Below are 20,389 nucleotides of genomic sequence, written 5' to 3'. Positions count from 1 at the left end.
CAGCTACAAAGTACCTGTAACCAAGCAGGTGTTAGTAGTTGTTTACTAAATTGAAAAGGTCCACCTTTTTTTTTTTTTTTTTTTACTATTATAATGTTGTGATGAACATTCCTGTATACAAAGTTTTTTTCAAAACATCCATTTATAACATCCGGTTATATTTAAACATCCATCCGGTTTCATGCTTTAGAAGTGAAATTGTTGGATCCAATGCCATGAGCATCTTTAAAGTTCCTACTATTTATTGCCATATAGTTTCCTAGTTCTCTCCGAGAGAAAATAAATTTACCAATGTGTGTGTGTGTGCGCGTGCACACACACGCACGCGCATGTGCGTGTAAAGGGGATCATAGCAACTGGCCCTCCTCCATGATTATGTTGCTCTGCCTGCCACTAAGCAAACCTCTTCCCCAAGCAGTGAGGATTTGCTAATCTGATTGATCCAAATCCTGGACATTAATTGGGCAAAACGTAGTAATACATGAGGCAACTCTATAATAAAAGATGATGCATCTGTGTATACATTCTCTCACAAGCACTTTTCTACATTTGAACACCTTCAATAATCACAAGTACATACCTCCTGAAGCACCTAATTATCTCCTTAATTCTTTGGATTCAGCCTATTTTCTTCTATGCATAGGTTTTCGTCCATAACATGAACACTTAACTAAAAATCTGAACCTTGCAGAACACATCTCAACATCATAAAGACCACATACAAACAACACACAGCCAATATCCTCTTCAGTGGGAAAACACTGAGAACTTTTCCTCTACAGTCAAGAACAACACAGGTGTGTCCGCTCTCAGCACTATTATTCAACACAGTACTGGACGTTCAGGCCATGGCAATCAGACATCAAAAGGAGATAAAAGTCATCCAAATTAACAAGAAAAAAGTAAAAGTTTCACTATTTGCAGATGATGTGCTATTATATATAGAAAACCCAAAAGATTCCACCAAAAAATGTGCTAGAACTGATAAATTCAGTAAAGTTGCAGGATACAAAATCAATGTACAGAAGTAGGTTGCATTTCCACCCACCGATAGTGAAGTAGCAGAAAGTGAATCTGAGGAATCAATACCATTTATAATTATGCCCCAAACAATAAGATACCTAGAACAAACCTAACCAAAGAGGTAAAAGATCTGTACTTCAAAAACTATAAAATGCTGATAAAGGAAATTGAAGATGACACAGAAGTGGAAAGATAGTCCATGTTCATGGATTGGAAGAACAAACAGTGTTAAAATGTCCATACAACCCAGAGCAATCTACACATTTAGTGCAATCCCTCTTAAAATACCAACAGCATTTCTCACAGAGCTAGAACAAACAATCCTAAAATGTGTATGGAACCACAAAGGACCATGAATAGCCAAAGCAATCTTGAAAAAGAAAAGCAAAGCTGGGGGCATCACAATTCTGGACTTCAGGTTCTATTACAGAGCTGTAGGCATCAAAATAGTATGGTGCTGGCACAAAAACAGACACGTAAAACAGAGCAGAAAACCAGACGTGAACCCACAACTATATGATCAATTAATCTTCAACAAGGCAGGAAAGAACATCCAATGGGAAAAAGTCTCTTCAACAAATGGTGCTGGGAAAACTGGACAGCCACAATCAAAAGAATGATACTGGCCCCTTTTCTTACACCATGCACAAAAATAAATTGAAAATGAATGAAAGACCTAAATGTGAGACAGGAAACCTTAAAAACCCTAGAAGAGGGCAGCCCCAGTGGCTCAGTGGTTTAGCACCACCTTCAGCCCAGGGTGTGATTCTGGGGCCCTGGGATCAAGTCCCACGTCAGGCTATCTGCATGGGGCCTGCTTCTCCCTCTGCCTGTGTCTCTGCCTCTCTCTCTCTCTCTCTCTCTCTCTCTCTGTGTGTCTCTCATAGGTAAGGAAAATAAAACCAGAAATAAACTAATATTCCATCGTGTACATATGTATGTGTGTTTATGTGTATATGTGTGTGTGTGCGTGCGCATGCGTGCGTAAACACAGTGGAACAGTACTCAGCCACAAAAAGGAATGAAACCTTGCCATTTGCAATGACATGGATGCTTCTAGAGAGTATTATGTTAAGAAAAATAAGTCAGAGAAAGACAAATATCATATGACTTCACTTGTATGTGGAATTCCAGAAATGAAACAAATGAGCAAAAGGAAAAAAATTGGGAGAAGCAAACCAAGAAACAGACTCGTAACTATAGAGAACACAGTGATGGTCACTATGAGGGAGGAGGTGAGGGATGGAGGAACTAGGTGATGGGCCTAAGGGGGGCACCTGTTGTGATGAGCACCAGGTGTTGTACGGAAGTGTAAGAATCACTAAATCCTACACCTGAAACCACTATTATGCTGTATGTTAACAGGCATTTAAATAAAAAACTTAGAAAATATTAAAATAAATAAAACTATGATCTTGAATCCATAGAGCTCATTAAATATTTGAATATGATTCTCCTATGACATAGGTTTGAAATAACCCAACGCTCTAAATTGTCTTCTCTGAATACAGCTTCAATTGTTTTTATTACTTTGACAATTTGAAATTCAAAATATAATGCAGTATCCCAACAACTGTCTGAGCAGAGAATGGTTATCACCTCCCTCACTCTAAACTGTGTTCTTCTATCAGTGCCCGTTAGCTTTACTGGCTGCCCCGACACCCCACTGGTTCGGTAAGTCTCCCGCTGAATCCAGCGCCCCCCCCACCCCGGCTGGCTGTCTGTAGGGCTACCCAAGCTCCTCCTTTGTAACCTTATTCGCTCGCACTTTTGTTTGGAGTTGGGCTCTGGGTTCAGGGCCTTATGAAGCGTCCGTGCCCACGGAAAGGAGCTCGCCGCACACCCCTATCGCCCGTTTGTTTACGTCTATGTAGTTTCCCCAACTCCACTGTAATTTCATGTTTATAAGAAGTACTGTTCAAAAGGAAGATGAGATATGGTGCATTTTATGCGGGGTACATGCCGCACACAATCAGCAAGGGATTTTTCAGCATTTTCTGTAGCAGAATTCTCAGCCAATTTTAAAGGATGCTGACTGTGGAAAACTGACACAGGAAATAAGTCAGCAAAAGAATTTAAAACACAAAGGACAATGGGAGTACTGAGCACACAAACGGCAATATGAGGTGGTTCATACATTTGGGGAAATTAGACTGTCATCCGCAAGCAGTCATCAGTTAGATTCTGAGCTTGCACCTGTTTCACAGACAGAAGCTTCCGTGTCTTAATGTCACGTGAACGTTTTAAACAATCGGAATATATAATTCACGTTAACTTTGCTCGGGCTCCACTGAGCGAATTCCTTTAACTCCACCTCGGACTGAGGGAGAGGAAACATCATATAGTAAGAGGAGTGGGTGAGAATAAAGTTCAGGTCAAGGATTTATGTTCTTACGGTGTTCCTTGTGTTTTTCCCTCCACTACTAGACATAACCATTTTTTTTTGCTCTTTTTAGTTATATATGTTCAATTTGCCAACATATAGCATAACACCCAGTGCTCATCCCGCCAAGTGCCCCCCTCAGTGCCCGTCACCCAGTCACCCCAAGCCCCCCGCCCACCTCCCCTTCTGCTACCCCTTGTTCGTTTCCCACATAACCATTTTTAAGATAAAATACCGGAGCAGGGAGTGCAGGAAAACCAGGGAGGCTCCCGGGCACTTACCTTGGGAGCCAGGTACCTTCCTTCTGAAGGTCAGACTTGCTGCACGATTTGTGAAATGACAGCTCACTCACCACATTTTAAAATCATGTTTTCTGCGTGTCTCTCCCTTCTCTTAGCGTCCTCATCCCTGAACCCCTCTACCACCCGAGCCTCCCTCCCTTGTGTTCTAATTCCGCTGGGGGCCAGCTCGCTGACTAGCTAGCTAATGAAGGCCGTGCCACCAGATGAAGGGTGCGACCGCAGAGAACCCAGGCACGTGTATCTCAGGAGACTCAGGGAAGCTCTGAGCAATTCTTGAAACTCAGAGTACCCAGGGACCCTAACCTCGTGCTTTAAAAGAGACATTATTCCTGGAAGTGGTCCATGGTACCAAGTTCCCCAGGTAGGAGGTTCAGACACCACCAGCGGAAGCCTTAGACTCCGAAGATCATACTAGTTACAATGGAATACTGAACGCTGGTTAAAAAGGAAGTCTGTCTTCAAATTCTAGCTCCCCTACTCACTAGGTGTGGACGCAGCCTCCCCGGGCCTCCCTTGCCATCTGGACAGTGAGGGCATGACCACAAACTCAGAAGACCAGGATGACGTCCCATCCACGCTTGTATACGGAAGGCACTCAGGAGGTGCACCGATGCCTACCGCTGTGTGACAAACTACTTCCACATTTAGCAGCTGAGAACCACAAAGAACTTTTCATCCCATGGTTCTTACGGGTCAGGAGTTTGGGAGCAGCTTACCCGGCCGGGTGGGGCTCGGGGTCTCAAGGAGTCTCGACAAAACGGTGGCCGGTGGCCGGGCTGCAGGAGGCACTGCCACGTGGTTGATTCACTATTGGCAGGAGGTGTCACTCCCTCGCCACCCGGTCCTCTCCAGAAGGTTGCTTCCATTGTCCTCATACGGTGACACCAGGCCGCCCTCAAAGCAAAGCACCCAAGAGAGAAAGGCCGAAGCTGCAGGGTTTTGTATGGCCTGTGCCCAGAAATGACACGTCATCACGTCCACAGTCTCTTATTGGTTGACAGGTCATCCCTACTCAACCCTGGAGAGAGAGGGTGTCACTCCAGGCGGCAAGGATCAGTAAGAGCCGTCGCAGGGAGTAGCTGTGATGATGGCGATGGCGATGGCGATGATGGGGGGGGGGGGGCAGCTCACCGAGGAACCTTTCACGTGATCTTACTCATGACATGACTCCGTGAAGACAGACCAGGTGAGTGGTAACTCTTTGCTTTGATACACAAATAGCTCGGCTGCTAAAACGGGCCATTCTGGGGGCCGGGCGGGGGACCCGAATGCATATTTCCAAAGAATCTCTAAAAGCTGGTGGTCCTTATACCAATTTCCACTTGCCTGAGGTGAAGACCACTCTTTGTAGCATTAATCGGCAGAGAGAGAGGGAGAGGGAGAGCGAGAGGGAGAGCGAGGCCCGCTAGCCACAGAGATCACTCCCAGGAACAAAATGAACAGCCTAGAGAGACAGAAAACCAGAGAGCGAGCGCTCCTCCCGTGGAATTCTCTGGAGGCTTCCTGCAGTGCTCTGGCCGCGAGCACCCAGGTCCTTGCTGTGTGAGGCTGCACAAGCGCACCTGACACACACGTTCTATGCCAACGGCTTCAAAGTCAAAGAAGCCGATGTTAGCCCGCCAGAGACAATCTCAACGTCATCATCGTGCTCTTTATTTAAAAATCACGCATTCCTATACATAAATCATAAGCCCACTAAGCACAACCTTGTAATTTGACACCAATCTTTTCTCTTGAGAGTCATTACTCACATTCTCATCTTAGCAAGGGAAGGGTGACATTTTTGCCTAAAAAAGAACTCATTTTAATTTTAATTTCTACCCACTGTGCATTTTCAAGCAGGCGGCAAGAGCTGGGGAGCGCTCGCCCCTGCCTGGGTCGGGCCCGCCCGCCAGTCCCGGAGGAGAGGGGAAGAGGGGAAGGCCTGCCAGGCTCGCGGCGTCCGGGCTCAGGCCTAGGCACAGGGGCCTCCCTAGTCAATGCGAGGATTTGACAGATGTCGCATCACCGTTGTCCCCTCCCCTTTGCCAATTCTTAGCTCTTCTCGTATTCAAGAATTCAATTCTCACTTTGAGGGGGGAGAAAAGAATGGAGACTATGTTTATTCCCCGCACTCAGCTGCGGTTTGCCAAGCTGATTTCTGACTACGTAAGTACTCTGCATATGGATATGCAAAGACTGTCTTCTTGGTCTTGTTCTAGAAAGGAATTAAGCCACAATGGTCTCAGGGCAGGTGGCAGAGAAGCCAGGCAGGTGCATTCCCCTTCCATAGCTGTTTAAGGGGACTTCTCTCCGGATCCTGACCAACTGAGGGCTTCATGACCACCGCTTTCAAACACGGGATGACCTAGTTGGGGAGGGCAGAGGGAGCAAATAAAAAGTTTTAAGAAGGAGGATCCCCGGGTGGCTCAGTGGTTTAGGGTCTGCCTTCGGCCTGGGCAGGATCCTGGAGTCCCGGGATCGAGTCCGGCATCGGGCTCCCTGCATGGAGCCTGCTTCTCCCTCTGCCTGTGTCTCTGCCTCTCTCCCTCTCTCTCTCGCTCTGTGTGTGTGTGTCTATCATGAAATAATTAAAAAAAAAATCTTAAAAAAAAAAGTTTTAAGGAGCAAGGAAGGGCCCGGCTGTGGACAAGGCTTCTGCTCCAGGCAGCTCCCCAGGGAGGCGGCCTGCCGGGTCAGACAGGGGCAAAGCTCGGGGCTGGCGGTGACAGGCTGGGATCAGGCCTGGGAGGAGTTTTAATCTGGGTGTTAGAAGTTGGCGACAGTTCACTTTGTAAGTCGAAAACACATCGCGCACGAGGGGGAAAAAGTCTTCTAGTCCAGTGTGAAATACGTGATTAGTACTTGGCACATTTCTTGAAATCGGGCATATTTGTGCACCGCGTTTAGAAAAGTGGTAAGTGTGGATGAGCCGTTTCTGCGCGATCTTCAAGCAGGCGGGGTGGGGGATGTGCCTGCGATCGGCCCGGCCCAGCTGCCAGGACTCCAGAAGCCGGAGGGGGCTGAGGAGCCAGGCCGCACCGCGCTGTGGGGGCCGGGGCGACCGACGCCTCCCACCCCCGCCCCGCCCGCGACCTCCTTCTCCTTCCGGACTTTCCCTCCGGGCCACGGGCACTCCAGGGGTAAAGCGCTCCGAGGCGCAGTCGGGATGCGCTGCTTGGACGGACGCCGCGGGTCTACGAATCGCCGAGGGCCGCGTCTACGGAGTCGAGCCGGGAGCCCGGGCACGAGCTGGGGCACGAGCAGGGGCACTAGCAGGGGCACGAGCAGGGGTACGAGCAGGGGCACGAGCAGGGGCACGAGCAGGGGCACTAGCAGGGGCACTAGCAGGGGCACGAGCAGGGGTACTAGCAGGGGCACGAACAGGGGTACTAGCAGGGGCACGAACAGGGGCATTAGCAGGGGCACGAGCAGGGGCACTAGCAGGGGCACGAACAGGGGCATTAGCAGGGGCACGAGCAGGGGCACTAGCAGGGGCACGAACAGGGGCATTAGCAGGGGCACGAGCAGGGGCACTAGCAGGGACACGAGCAGGGGCACTAGCAGGGGCACGAGCAGGGGTACTAGCAGGGGCACGAGCAGGGGCACTAGCAGGGACACGAGCAGGGGCACTAGCAGGGGCACGAGCAGGGGCACTAGCAAGGGCACGAGCAGGGGTACTAGCAGGGGCACGAGCAGGGGTACTAGCAGGGGCATGAGAAGGGGCACAAGCTGGGGCACGAGCTGAGCACGAGCTGGGGCACGAGCTGGGGCACGAGCTGGGCACGAGCTGGGACACGAGCAGGGGTACTAGCAGGGGCATGAGCAGGGGCACGAGCAGGGCTACGAGCTGGGCAGGAGCTGGGGCACGAGGCTGCGCCAGGCGGGGGTGCTCACCGCAGGGTCGGGATGAGCTTTCCCGTATGGTTCACATCCCGCGCCCAGCACGGCTCTGGGACACGCGGGGGCTACACGGCCATGAGGTCCCCGCCCTCCCGCGGTGGCCCCTCAGGGCTGCGGGGCCTGCGAGGGGCAAACGTGAAGCCGCAGAATGAGACTCGAGTTCACGCGGTGGGGCTGCCCCTGGCCCACGGGTCCCGACGCGGAGGAACGCGGCTGCGCGCCCCGGAGGTTAAGGTACCGACCTGGAAGGCTTCCAACTCCCGGACCCCAATTCCGTGGGGGGCAAATCCGGGAGAAGGAAAACGCTTTGTAACAACCACGGCCGTCCACGCGCGCACACGCGCACACGCACACACGCGCACACGGCAGGGGAGCCCGCGCTGGGCCTCTCTGCGGAGCGGGGGCGGGAGGGGCCCCGTGCCCGAGGGAGGGGCTGCAGCGTGCGGACAGGCGGCGCCCCGGCCCGGCGGAGGTGCCCCCGCGGGGGCTCGCGGCAGCCCGTGCCCTCTTCCCACTGACCACCCTTCCCGGGGTCCCTGCAGCACTAACCGCAAAGCGGGACACAGGCAAGACCCGAAGGGCCGCAGCCAGGCAGTTCTGGGGCCCCCCGGTCTCTGCTGCGGGCTGCGCGGGGCGGGGAGGACGCGGGAGGACACGACGCAGCCACAGCCGGCCTCCCGCGGCCCTGGCCCTCCGAGGCCTGGTGCTCACCCCCCTCTGAGGCCCCGTCCTCACCCGCCCAGACCCCGTGCTCACCCCCCCCAGACCCGGTGCTCACCCCCCACTCCCAGGCCCTGTACTCAAACCCCCACTCCCAGGCCCTGTGCTCACCCCCCCATCCAGGCCCCGTGCTCACCTCCCACCCCCGGCCCCTTGCTCACCTTCCCCCAGACCCCGTGCTCACCCCCCACTCCCAGACCCCGTGCTCACCCCCCCAGGCCCCGTGCTCACCCCCCACCCCCGGCCCCTTGCTCACCCCCCCCCCCAGACCCGGTGGTCACCCCCCACTCCCAGGCCCTATACTCACCCCCCACTCCCAGGCCCTGTGCTCACCCCCTCTCAGGCCCCGTGCTCACCCCCCACCCCCGGCCCCTTGCTCACCTCCCCCAGACCCGGTGCTCACCCCCCACTCCCAGGCCCTGTGCTCACCCCCCCATCCAGGCCCCGTGCTCACCTCCCACCCCCGGCCCCTTGCTCATCTTCCCCCAGACCCCGTGCTCACCCCCCACTCCCAGACCCCGTGCTCACCCCCCCCAGGCCCCGTGCTCACCCCCCACCCCCGGCCCCTTGCTCACCCCCCCCAGACCCGGTGCTCACCCCCCACTCCCAGGCCCCGTGCTCACCTCCCACCCCCGGCCCCTTGCTCACCCCCCACTCCCAGGCCCTGTACTCACCCCCCACTCCCAGGCCCTGTGCTCACCCCCTCTCAGGCCCCGTGCTCACCCCCCAGCCCCGGCCCCTTGCTCACCCCCCCGGCCCCGTGCTCACCCTCCCCCAGACCCTGTGCTCCCCACCCCAACCCCCCCCGCGGGCCAGCAGGACGGTCACCGCGTCTGAACCTTGGAACCCCCGCCGCAAGCCGCTGGCCGGGCTCTCCTTTGCCCTGACCCCTCGGTCACGCTGGACTCGGGCATCAAGTGCTCCCCCTTAGGACGGGGGCCTCCAGGTCAGCGCTGGGGCCAGCCTGCCGCTCCGAGGCCAGCACCCCTCCCACCCCGCTCCCACCCCATGGAGCACCTGCGCCGCGGCCGAGCCAGGCCTCCTCGGCACCCTCGGTTCCACTGACCTCTCGTTGCTTTTCCCGCCCTCCTCAAAGTCTTTCTAGAAGATCCCATCCTACTCACGGCTTAAAAATTCACTTAGACATGGCTCTCACTCGTTTGCCTGAAATTCCAATATTTGTCTCCGATGGCCCGAAGGCCAGTTTCACTTGGACGGGAAAACCCACCGCAAACAGGGTCCCGCGGCGGCCCTCGGTTTTCCTTTGCGTCATCAGTAGCACAGGTCACTACCTTGTATCTGGGTGGGCCTTGGTAGGAAGATCTTTTCAAATATTGGAAGGGCAGCATGTTCCATATGCACGTGGTTGTCAACACTCCCGGGAGTATGTGGTCAGTACCCAGACTGCTGCGCCGGTCGGGCTGCCTAACACTAGGGACGCCGCTGTGTATCCATGAATGTGCGCGAAAGCCCCGTCAGGGGACCGGGTAGGGCTAGGTCACAAAGGTCGAACTAAATACCTTCTCTCACTGTAAACACGTTAATATCTAGGGAGCGAATGATAACATTATTTACACAAGTACGTAAAGATACAAATAACTGCTCAACCAGTTCAGGTGAGGTTTTGCTATCAAAGGACTTCAGGTTACCGAGCACATTAACAAAACAATTTTTTTTTTTCAGAGCTTTTTGGATTCAAGGATCGTGAATGAAAGAACATTAATGATGACAACAATATTGGAAACAAGCAATCACTCAAGCAATGTGTGAGACATTTTAGGTACGTAACAATCATAATAGAAATTTGCTTAATATGACTAAAATACTGTTTACTTTCCTCATTTTACACGGAGGAAAACTGTAAAGTGCTACCATCATGGTTTTGTTTTGTTTTTAATTATCCAGGCTAGAAATCCAGTCATTTTCAGTTCCTCTTTCTCTTCCTTCTCCCCATATTAAATTAGTCATCAAATTCTATTTATTCCTTTCCATCTCTTTGAAATCTCATGGCCAGGAAACGACCTAACTCAGATCCTATGACTGCCCGGACCATGCTCAGATCCTTAGTACGTCATAGACCAGATCAATCCTCTATTTCCTCCAATCCAACCTTCTCCAAACCATCACGCCTCTCAAAATAACATACTTCTTATGTATCCATCCATTCCTTCTACAAATACTTATTCGGTATTTATGCAACATTCCTCTTCTAAAAAGGTTCAATGGACTGCCGTTGCCTATTTATGTCCCAACTCTTTGGGTTCCCACTTGAAGTTCCAGTAGCTACGTTTTCAACTTGATCTCTTCCTATCCATTTAGTTGAGCTCTGGACTCAAGTCAGACAGCCTCCCCACCCTCCTGAAACGTCCTCTTTCCTTCTCCCCATGTGGTGACACCCTTCCCATCTCCATAGGTTTGGCTGTGGTCCCGCACTTCCCTTAGCTATCCTCAACATCTCCAGCTTCTAATTATAACTCTATCACGCAACAATCACTATTCATTGGCTTATGATTACATACTGCCTTCTCCTGTGACTTAGTTCTTCATAGTTGCATCTTACCTTTGCAGTGAGATTGAAAATTTCCTGACAATAAAGGTAACTTTGTATTTTTCTGTACTCCCTACAGCACTGAATATATTCCTACAACTGAAAATCATAACAAATTTTTTGTTTAAACCACCTGATGCAGGAGAGATATGAAAAAGAACCCATACCTTCCCAACTCTACACCCTTTCAATAATTTTTCTCTCATCTGTTATCTCAAGGGGTCTGAGATGATAATAACAATAAGAAAAATATAGTAGAGGGCAGCCCCGGTGGCGCAGCGGTTTAGCACCGCCTGCAGCCTGGGGTGTGATCCTGGAGACCCGGGATTGAGTCCCACATCGGGCTCCCTGCATGGAGCCTGCTTCTCCCTCTGCCTGTGTCTCTGCCCCCCTCTCTCTGTGTCTATGAATAAATAAATAAAATCTTTTTTAAAAAAGAAAAATATAGGAGAGTTGTTTCTTTATTGAATTTAGGTTCTAGAAACAGGGCATTAAGTGTAAACAGTATATAATCAAAATTACCTTTAAAAATCTCTTAGGACAGTGCTATATTGAAGATCTACCAGGTGTCAAGAAACCTAACATAGCCAGTTTTTATTCCAGTCCTAAAAAAAAATTATTTTCTTCCATTTACCCCCTGTTTAATAGTCAAGGGCCATGTTACATAATTAATACATATACATAAGTAGTAGAATCATACCCGGAATGGCGAGATGCTTACAGTAACAAAGGCGTGCAGCCCGGGAACACCAACCACAAGTTTCTCATACTTACTACAGTGCACACACTTCCTGAATGTCGAACGGTGAAATGAAATGTGATTCGCTCTCTCTTTACTCACTTACTTCCTGAAACATAAGTGCTCATTCAGAAGGGATCTGAAATTCCTTCTTGTGTTACACAGAGGTCTAGGATGGCCCCTAAGGTCCCCCCATGACCCTCCCCCTTGTGTCATCCCCTCCTCCTGAGCAGGAGCCAGACCTATGACTATGATGAAATCTCACTCCCAAGGCTGATCAGTTGACTAGGAGTTCATGAAAAGGGAGATGACCTTAGGTGGGCCTCATCTAATCACAGGAGCGCTTAAAGTGGTGGGAGCCTTTTCTGAGGGAAAAAAAAGTTAGAGGATTAAGAGAGTCACAAAGGGTACCTGGGTGGCTCAGTGGTGGAGTGTCTGCCTTCGGCTCAGGTCGTGTCCTGGGATCGAGTCCTATATCGGGCTCCCTGCATGGAGCCTGCTTCTCCCTCTGCCTGGGTCTCTGCCTCTCTCTCTGTGTGTCTCTCATAAATGAATAAAATCTTTAAAAGGAGAGAGAGATTCATAGAGAGAGAAGGCCCAGGGATAGGGCCATGTGACAAGGATCTGCCAGTGGCATCTAGTTACTGAGAGTGTTTCTAGCCAATGGTTAGTAGCAAAATTGGACCAAGAAATTGAGAGATCTTGGAAAGAGATCTCTCCCTGGTCTCACCTCTAGATGAGCATGCTTGGCTCGCCTCCTGATTCAGCCTTCATAAACAGAGGGCCCAGTCACAAGGTCTTGGACCATTGACCCAAGGTCTTGGACTTTCAAAATAGTAAATTTTAAAATGGTAAGTTTGTGGTACTTCATGACACAGCAAAAGAAAACCTAACACAGCAGCTTCCTGCATATCAGCCACTGTGCCAAGTACTTTAGATATGATCTTTTCATTGTCTTTACCATAGATGGAGTCAAGAGGCTACATAATCTGCCCACATCTGAATAACTGGGAAGCGACAGAGACAAGATTTTTATATCCAAATTTACCAATGAGCCCGTGCTCTTAACCACCGCTGAGAGGGCAGCTGGGCATCCTCAGTGGGCCTTGCTGCCCCAGCTAACATTCTGAATACCAAACTCTCTCTGTGCTTCCACCAAACTCTGGTGTGGCTTTTTACTCCTTATTGAGAACTTCCTTACTTTATTGACATTGAAAAGAACCAGTCAAATGCATTGATTTCAGTAAACATTTATGAAATACCTACTATAGCAAAGTACTGAATGACGTGCTGGGGGAATTCAAAGACTGACCTTCAGGTACCTTGCAAACTAGTGGGAAACAAACTCGTACATAAATATTACAAAGAAGTAAGGAGCTGGGGGGAGCGACCTGGCCTCGAGGTTCCAAGAGAAAACATTCGGTATCTCTTATTTCCCCTTCTACAGAGATAGTTCTAGAATAAGATACAGAGACATTTATATGCTCACCTCAGATTAGATTTTATTTTTATGGGAGTTGGCTGGTTCTGTAAGATTGGGAAATAAAAAATAAATAACTACTTGTATGTTTGCTTTTAAAACTTCAAATGATGCCATGATTACTTTATTTATCAGTTGTCCTCTTACTACAAGCTAAGCCATGTTCGAAGTATTTACAAGTATTACCTCGTTAGCTCTCACAAAAACCTATACTATAGAAATTATTATTATTATTATTATAACTTTACTGATGATGAAACTAAGATACAAAGAGGTTCACTAATTTGCCTAATATCACAAACTCAGCAGGTGACTCTGGCACATACACCAGTAAACATTACACAATAGGATCATCTTATCTGGAAAGGAGAAGAAAAGCCACACAGAGAATGAGGTGGGTGAAGAGACACAGAGATATTTGCTGCAATTGTTCACAGAATTTAGCTATGTTTCTCAGCACCCCAGGCAAAATGGGAAATAACCTGATTTACCTAACCTGAAAACACTCACTGAAATCTAAGAAAAATTCATTATTAGGGTCCCTACACAGGGAGGATTTTGAATAACATAGTATATTATGTTTTATAGAGGATTTTTTTTAAAGTGTTCTGAAATTAACTGTTATTTAAGCCAAGAGCAAGACAGTATGTTGAAGGTCCGTGAAGGCAGGTGGATGTGAATTAATGCAGGACCGTTATGGACGTTTTTGCCTCATTTGACACAGTAGGCGTGGCTGGTTAGCAGTCTTTTCAAACTGCAGATAACAAGCCACTAGTGGACCATGAAGTCAACCAAGTGAGTCACAGGCAGTTTTTAAAAAATTAAACAGACATGTGGGGTGCCTGGGTGGCTCCATCAGTTGAGCATCAGCTCTTGACTCTGGCTCAGGTCATAGTCTCAGGGGCCTGAGATCAAGGCCCACGTCGGGCTCCTCACTCAGGGAGCAGTCTGCTGGAGATTCTCTCTCTCCCTCTCCCAGTGTCCCCCCACTCTGCTCTCTCTCAAATAAATAAAAAAATAAAATAAAATAAAAATTATACAGACATATATATACATGTGGAAGAGAGGGGGTACATCTCAAGTTCAAAAATAAGTACAAGCATACCTTGGAGATGCCGTGGGTTTGGTTCTAGACCACTGAAATAAAAACAATAGCACACTAAAGAGTCAAATTTTGTGCGTCCCAGTGCACGCACAAGTTCTGTTTACACTCTACCGTAGGTCCTTAAGTGTGGACCTTAAGTATACTTGTAAACAACAATGTATATGTGTGTGTATATACACACACTGAAATTTTAACTATAAAAAAGAATGAAATATTGCCCTCTGTGATGACATGGTTGGAGCTAGAGAGGATAATGTTAAGCAAAATATGTCGGAGAAAGACAAATTCCGTATTATTTCACTCATATGTGGAATTTAAGAGACAAATGAACAAAGGGGGAAAAAGAGGAAGAGACAAGCCAAGAACCAGACTCTGAACTAAAGAGAACAAACTGCTGGTCAGCAGAGGGGAGGTGGGGGGGTAGCTAGGTGACGGGGATTACGGAGGGCACTTACCACGCTGAGCACGGAGTGATGCAGGACACTGCCGAATCGCCACACTGCACACCCGAAACTAATACAGCGCTGCACACTCACTACACTGGAGTCAAAATAACAGTAAACAAACGTGCATACCTTAAAAATGGCTTTATTGCCAAACGACGTCAGCTATCATTGAGCTTTCAGCCAGTTGCTACCCCTGATCACAGAGAACTATAACGAGGAGTGAAAACCTTTGAAATATTGAGAGAATCATGAAAATGTGAATCATGAAAATGAGACATGAAGCGAGCAGTGTCAGGAAAATGACACCAACAGACTCAGTCGATACAGGGTTGGCACAAACCTGCAATTTGTTAAACACACACACACACACACACACAGTGAAGTACAATAGAAAGTGTAATAAAAATGTATTGCATAATTAAGATTTTGGTATGTTCATATGTGGATATGTGGGTGTCATCTTATAGATGTGATTCACATTTTTTTCACAAAAGTCCAAATGACCCTCCTGAGTTTCCACTCTTCATCCTCACTATCTGTTATCTCAGCTGGGATCTTGTCAAAGCTTCATAAAAAATTGTATCAGATTGAAGTCGTTAGAAAGCGGAGTGAGGCATTTTGAGTTGTGGACTAAAAGGAGATCCTCATGCTTTAGATTTCAGGCAAAGAAGTAGAAAGGAAGTCTACTTCTTTTTTTTTTTTTTTTAATTAAAGAGGCTTTTATTTGTGCTGAGATGGAGGAGCAGTTCATGTCTGCAGACATCGGGGACTGCAGGAAAGTGTGCAAGAGGGACGAGAGTTTTCTCATGAAGCCCGAGATACATTTGATCTACTCGAATGCTCAAGCACCCCCTCCCGACCACAGACCGTGATAGTCCTGGTTTCCTCAGTTGTCCTGCTGACATTGTTAACAGCTTGCCCTTCCACCCTCATAAATGTCCTGGATGGATGACACATCATCTGACCAACCTTCCCATAACAAGGAAAGCGCCCTGGCCTGGAAATATTTGGAGGGATGAACCGAGTACCGAAGATGTCCTATCCTTTTACTCAAATTGATTTCTGCATGCTTCTCTTTCTCCTGGTAAACCCTCTGCGACGTACTTGTCACAGGAAGCTTCATGTTTCCCTATTCAGAAGTGTCAATAAAGACCGGAGAAGTATTTCTCACACCAAAGTTCACTGAAGCCATTCTAAAATAAATAAATTAAATAAATAAAAAAAATACAGGGGCACCTGGGTGACTCAGTCAGTTAAGCATCTGATTCTTGATTTCCGCTCAGGTAATGATCTCAGGGCCATGAGACTGAGCCCCATGTGGGGCTGTGTTCTCAGCGACGAGTCTTCTGGAGTTTCTCTCTCTCTCCCTCTGCCCCTCCTCCCACTCGCTCACACGGGTTCTCTCTCTAAAATAAATCTTCAAAAAAATAAACATAGGCATACTCTGTATTATCTGGAGGGTTAAGGGTTACAATAAGATTCCAGTGCTTAAGGTATTTCTGTTTTCACCAAGGTGAAATGAAGCAGTACTGTTTTAACATCTGTGACCTAACTTCAGCCCCCTAACGGTGTTCCTAACAGGAAAACTTGGGAGATAAAACAGCATCATAGAACACACAAAAATGAAGGGTTTTCTTTAGAAGGAATAGAGAAAATTGGTGCAACAATTGAGAAATCAATTGATGCATGATGGCCAAGACAGGCTGAACCTCAAGCCCTCCACCTTAACGGTTAATACCAGACTCAGATTTCAAGTGGGAACAGTTTCAATTGAACAGTGTCATCCGCATTAATTAATGTTTATTTCAACTGTGTTTTTCAATTTTTAAGATCTTTATAAGGTTTGTTGACTTTAGAATTGTATGAAACTATATGTATACAGAATTTTATACACTGTTCTATTTTATTTTATTTTTTTTACAGTTTTATTTATTTGAGAGAGAGCACGTACAAGTGAGGGGAGGGGAGGGGAGGGGTGGAGGGAGAAGGAGAAGCAGACTCCCGGCTGAGCAGGGAGCCCGACCTGAGGTTCGATCCCAGGAGCCTGAGGCCATAACCCAGTGAACCACCCTGGCGCTACTCTACATTGTTCTATTTTTAAATAAATAATAAAACACTGGAGCCTCAGAAAATATTTTTGCTCTTTCAAAAGCAGGCTTTCATACTTCCAAAGTTTGAGATACATTAGAAGTAAAAAACATCATTCTTTGATTTTCTACGAAAAAGAAATGGAAACAACCAAGCTTCCTGGAATCTTGGCTTTACAGAAATGCCAGTTTAGCAAGATGAATGTCGCTGCCAAGAATATGGACTAACACGGGCAGGTGTCCTCTTCAACCAGGCTCTCCCACCGGCTTCGCCCTTGTGGGACACTTTGACTCTCAGATCTTACTCCTGTACCGATCCACTCCTCCTGGACTACTGTGGCTCACTACGGCCGTTCTATTTGCTCTCTTGACTTTAGTATACAGTATTAGCCCATTATCCCAATCTCAAGTTTTAGGTCAGAGAACTTTATAAAAGAGAAGAAACTGAACTACATAAAATAACAAGTACGTAAATAAGTAGAACAATGCTCGCAATATTGCAGTGGCTCAAAACATACTTCCTTTAGAGATAATCTATTTTACTTTAAAAATTAGGCAACCAAGATTTAATGTTACAGATAAAGTTAAAGGCAGAAGTAGCTCCAAATCATATTCAACAAAACAACAAAAACAACTCTGGAGCAACTGATAAGTTTATAAAGAATAAGATTTTTCTGTAGTTTCTGCAAGTGCCACTTTAATAATCTATTTTTTGACTGTCCTTGATGTGCTGAAGTACAATTTCTTTTTCTATTTTAAGACATTCTCACCTGCTGTTCTGCCCTTGGATATTCCTTGTAGGTTTGAAGTATCCTCTAGAAGACAATTATGGATTTATCCATTGGCATTCCAACCTTATTATTGAGCCTATTTCATTTTAAAATTTTCCCACACTGTATGCATGCCTAAGCATGCTCATAATATACTGGATTCTCTATTTAATTTACATCTCTCAGTCCAATGCACAAGCTTTTGAAAATGGTTGGACTATTCTTTCAATTCACTATGGAAAAACTAAGTATTGCAGCCTAAAATATGGCCTTTACTGTTTTCAGGTAAGAGTATAAGAAAAAGAGACTATATATTCTTAAAAATATTGGAAAAAAAATCAAGCCTTCTAGTAGAACTCTAGCTAATTACAGAGTGGGGACACTGGCAAATTATTTAAAGGACATCCCAAACAATAAGTGGGGACACTTCATACACTGTGGTATTGGGTTTCCCTGATGTGAGGATTCAAATTTTGATGAAGTTAACAAGGATGGAATTTGTGTGTGTGTGTGTGTGTGTGTGTGTGTGTGTGTGTGAGAGAGAGAGAGAGAGAGAGAAAGAAAGAAAGAGAGAGATTGAGAGAGATGCAGATCTCAAAGCAAGAGGACCTAGCATGAAATACTAAGGGCTCAGATTTCATCCTATAGGCAACAGGGAGCCATTGAAAAATTTAAAATAAAATTTATTTCTTTATTTGAGAAAGAGAGAGCATGAGGAGGGGTAGAGGGAGACAGAGAGAGACTCTCAAGCAGTCTCTTCACTGAGCACAGGGCCTGACATGGGGCTCAATCTCATGACCATGAGATTGCGACTTGAGCCAAAACCAAGAGTTGGACTCTTAACTGACTGTGCTACCCAGGCAACCCCCCTCCCTTTTAATTTTTTTTTTTTTAGATATTTTATTTATTTATTCATGAGAGTGTGTACATAGAAAGAGAAGCAGAGACACAGGCAGAGGGAGAAGCAGGCTCCCTGCAGGGAGTCAGATGTGGGACTCGATCCCAGGTCCCCAGGATCACGCCCCAGGCTGAAGGTGGCACTAAACTGCTGAGCCACCTGGGCTGCCCACCCCCCTCCCTTTTTAAAGATCATTGAAGAATTTTAAGCAGGGTAATGGTATGATGGGATTTTATTGTAGGAACAGAACTTCAGCAGCAATAGAGTGTGGATTGTGAAGTGTGAGGCAGGAGGTAGGAAGATGAATTGGGAAGAAAATTCAATAGCTGAGGTGGCCTTAACTAGGGCAATGCCAATGGTGTTAAGAGAGAATAATAAAAATGGTAAGACTTGGTTATTACCTAGAGGTGAGAGCAAAAGCAAGGAGAGAGAAAAATTGAATATGGCTCCCAGGTTTCCAGATTCTCAGGCCAGATGGATGGTGGTGCTTCTAAATAAAATGAGGAGGAGCATGCATGAGTAAAGATTAGGGACATTCAGTCTGCTGGCCATAGTCTTCTCAAGGAAGTAAGAGGCAGGACCATCTTCTGAGAGAAATGAGGAAGGTGTTGGTTTCTGAGAGAAATGAGGAAGGTGTTGGTATAGGACATCTGTAGACAATAGTGGAAGTTTTGGAAACTCACTAATAGGATTGGAAAAGGAAGCTGGCCAAACAACAGCCAAAGTTATTGATAGTGTAAAAGTCTCAGGGGAGGCCGGGGAACGTGAATCTGTGCTGAACTTAATCTGCACGGGGGTATGAATATGTAGTGAATATGAAGTCTGCACTGCTGTATGGTTTTCTTTTCTCCCAAACAGTGCTCAGCCATCTAGGTATGATGGAGGTGGATGCAGGAGCCACTGGGCTGATCCAGAGGTGCAACTTTAAACGCCAGATGCAGTAGAACCCAAAAGTGGGAGGAGATATGGTTTAAGGCATCAACCATAGGGTTTAGGATAGAAAATGAAAAGAGATGAATGGGCTGAGTGATAAAGGTTTAAAACCTTACAGGTGTCAAGGCGATTGAATTGCAGTTTTAATGAGATTGGGAAGGTAAGAAAGCTGGAGGGACAGAGGTACTAATTTAAATTTTCCTAAGCAGAGAAATCCTAGATCTGCGCTACCCAGTATGGTAGCTTATAGCCACAGGTGGATACTTGTATTTAAATCCATAAAAATATACAGTATGTTCCTCTGTCACACTAGCTACACACTAGGTACCACACGTGGCTACCATGTTGTCCGTATTGCACAGGGCAGGTAAGACACTGCCATCCCGTAGAAAGCTCCATTGCAGAGTGTGCCTGTAGATAACATCAAGTTCGAGGAAATGCCCAAGAATTACTGTAAGATACTGAAGGCAATGGAGATAAGAGCCATTGAGAGAGGGAGGCCAAGAACCGGAAAGGTAGGATATCGAATGGGCTTTCCATAAAGGTGCTGAATTCAGCCTTGACACGCCAGGAGTTCCGACGGAGAAGGTATGAGCTAGACGCAAAGTCCTCAGTGAATGCAGAGGGTGTGACCCAGACAGATGAACACACAAGTGGACGTGCGTCCTGGCAGTGTGTCCTACAACCCTATAGGCCTACTGGTGTCCTTCGCTGTGAAACATGCTTGACTGACTCAATCGAGACCCTACCCCCGAGTGATATTCCAAGTCCTCCTTAACCCTCTCCTGAACCATTCTCCTGGTTCACAGTCACCTCTTGTGAAACTCCCTAAACTTGCTTCAGCCAACTCGATGCTGTGGGGCGAGAAAGGAACCTGCTAACTCGTACGGTCAGGTGCACTAGGTGGCTGGAAATCATCTGTCTATGGGCACAGCTATGGCTTCATATAGAAGATTTAACAGAGATGACTGGTGGTAGACTATATGACAAAGCCAATTTTTTTTTAAAGGAAGAACACAGGTAGTTTGTGCATATCTGTCATGTTTATTTGACACATTTGTTATGATTTAAAA

This window comes from Canis lupus, chromosome 33 (genome assembly GCF_011100685.1).
Source record: "Canis lupus familiaris isolate Mischka breed German Shepherd chromosome 33, alternate assembly UU_Cfam_GSD_1.0, whole genome shotgun sequence".
Classification (NCBI taxonomy): domain Eukaryota; kingdom Metazoa; phylum Chordata; class Mammalia; order Carnivora; family Canidae; genus Canis; species Canis lupus.
The sequence above is the reverse complement of the archived record's forward strand: the minus strand, read 5'-3'. Positions refer to the sequence as shown.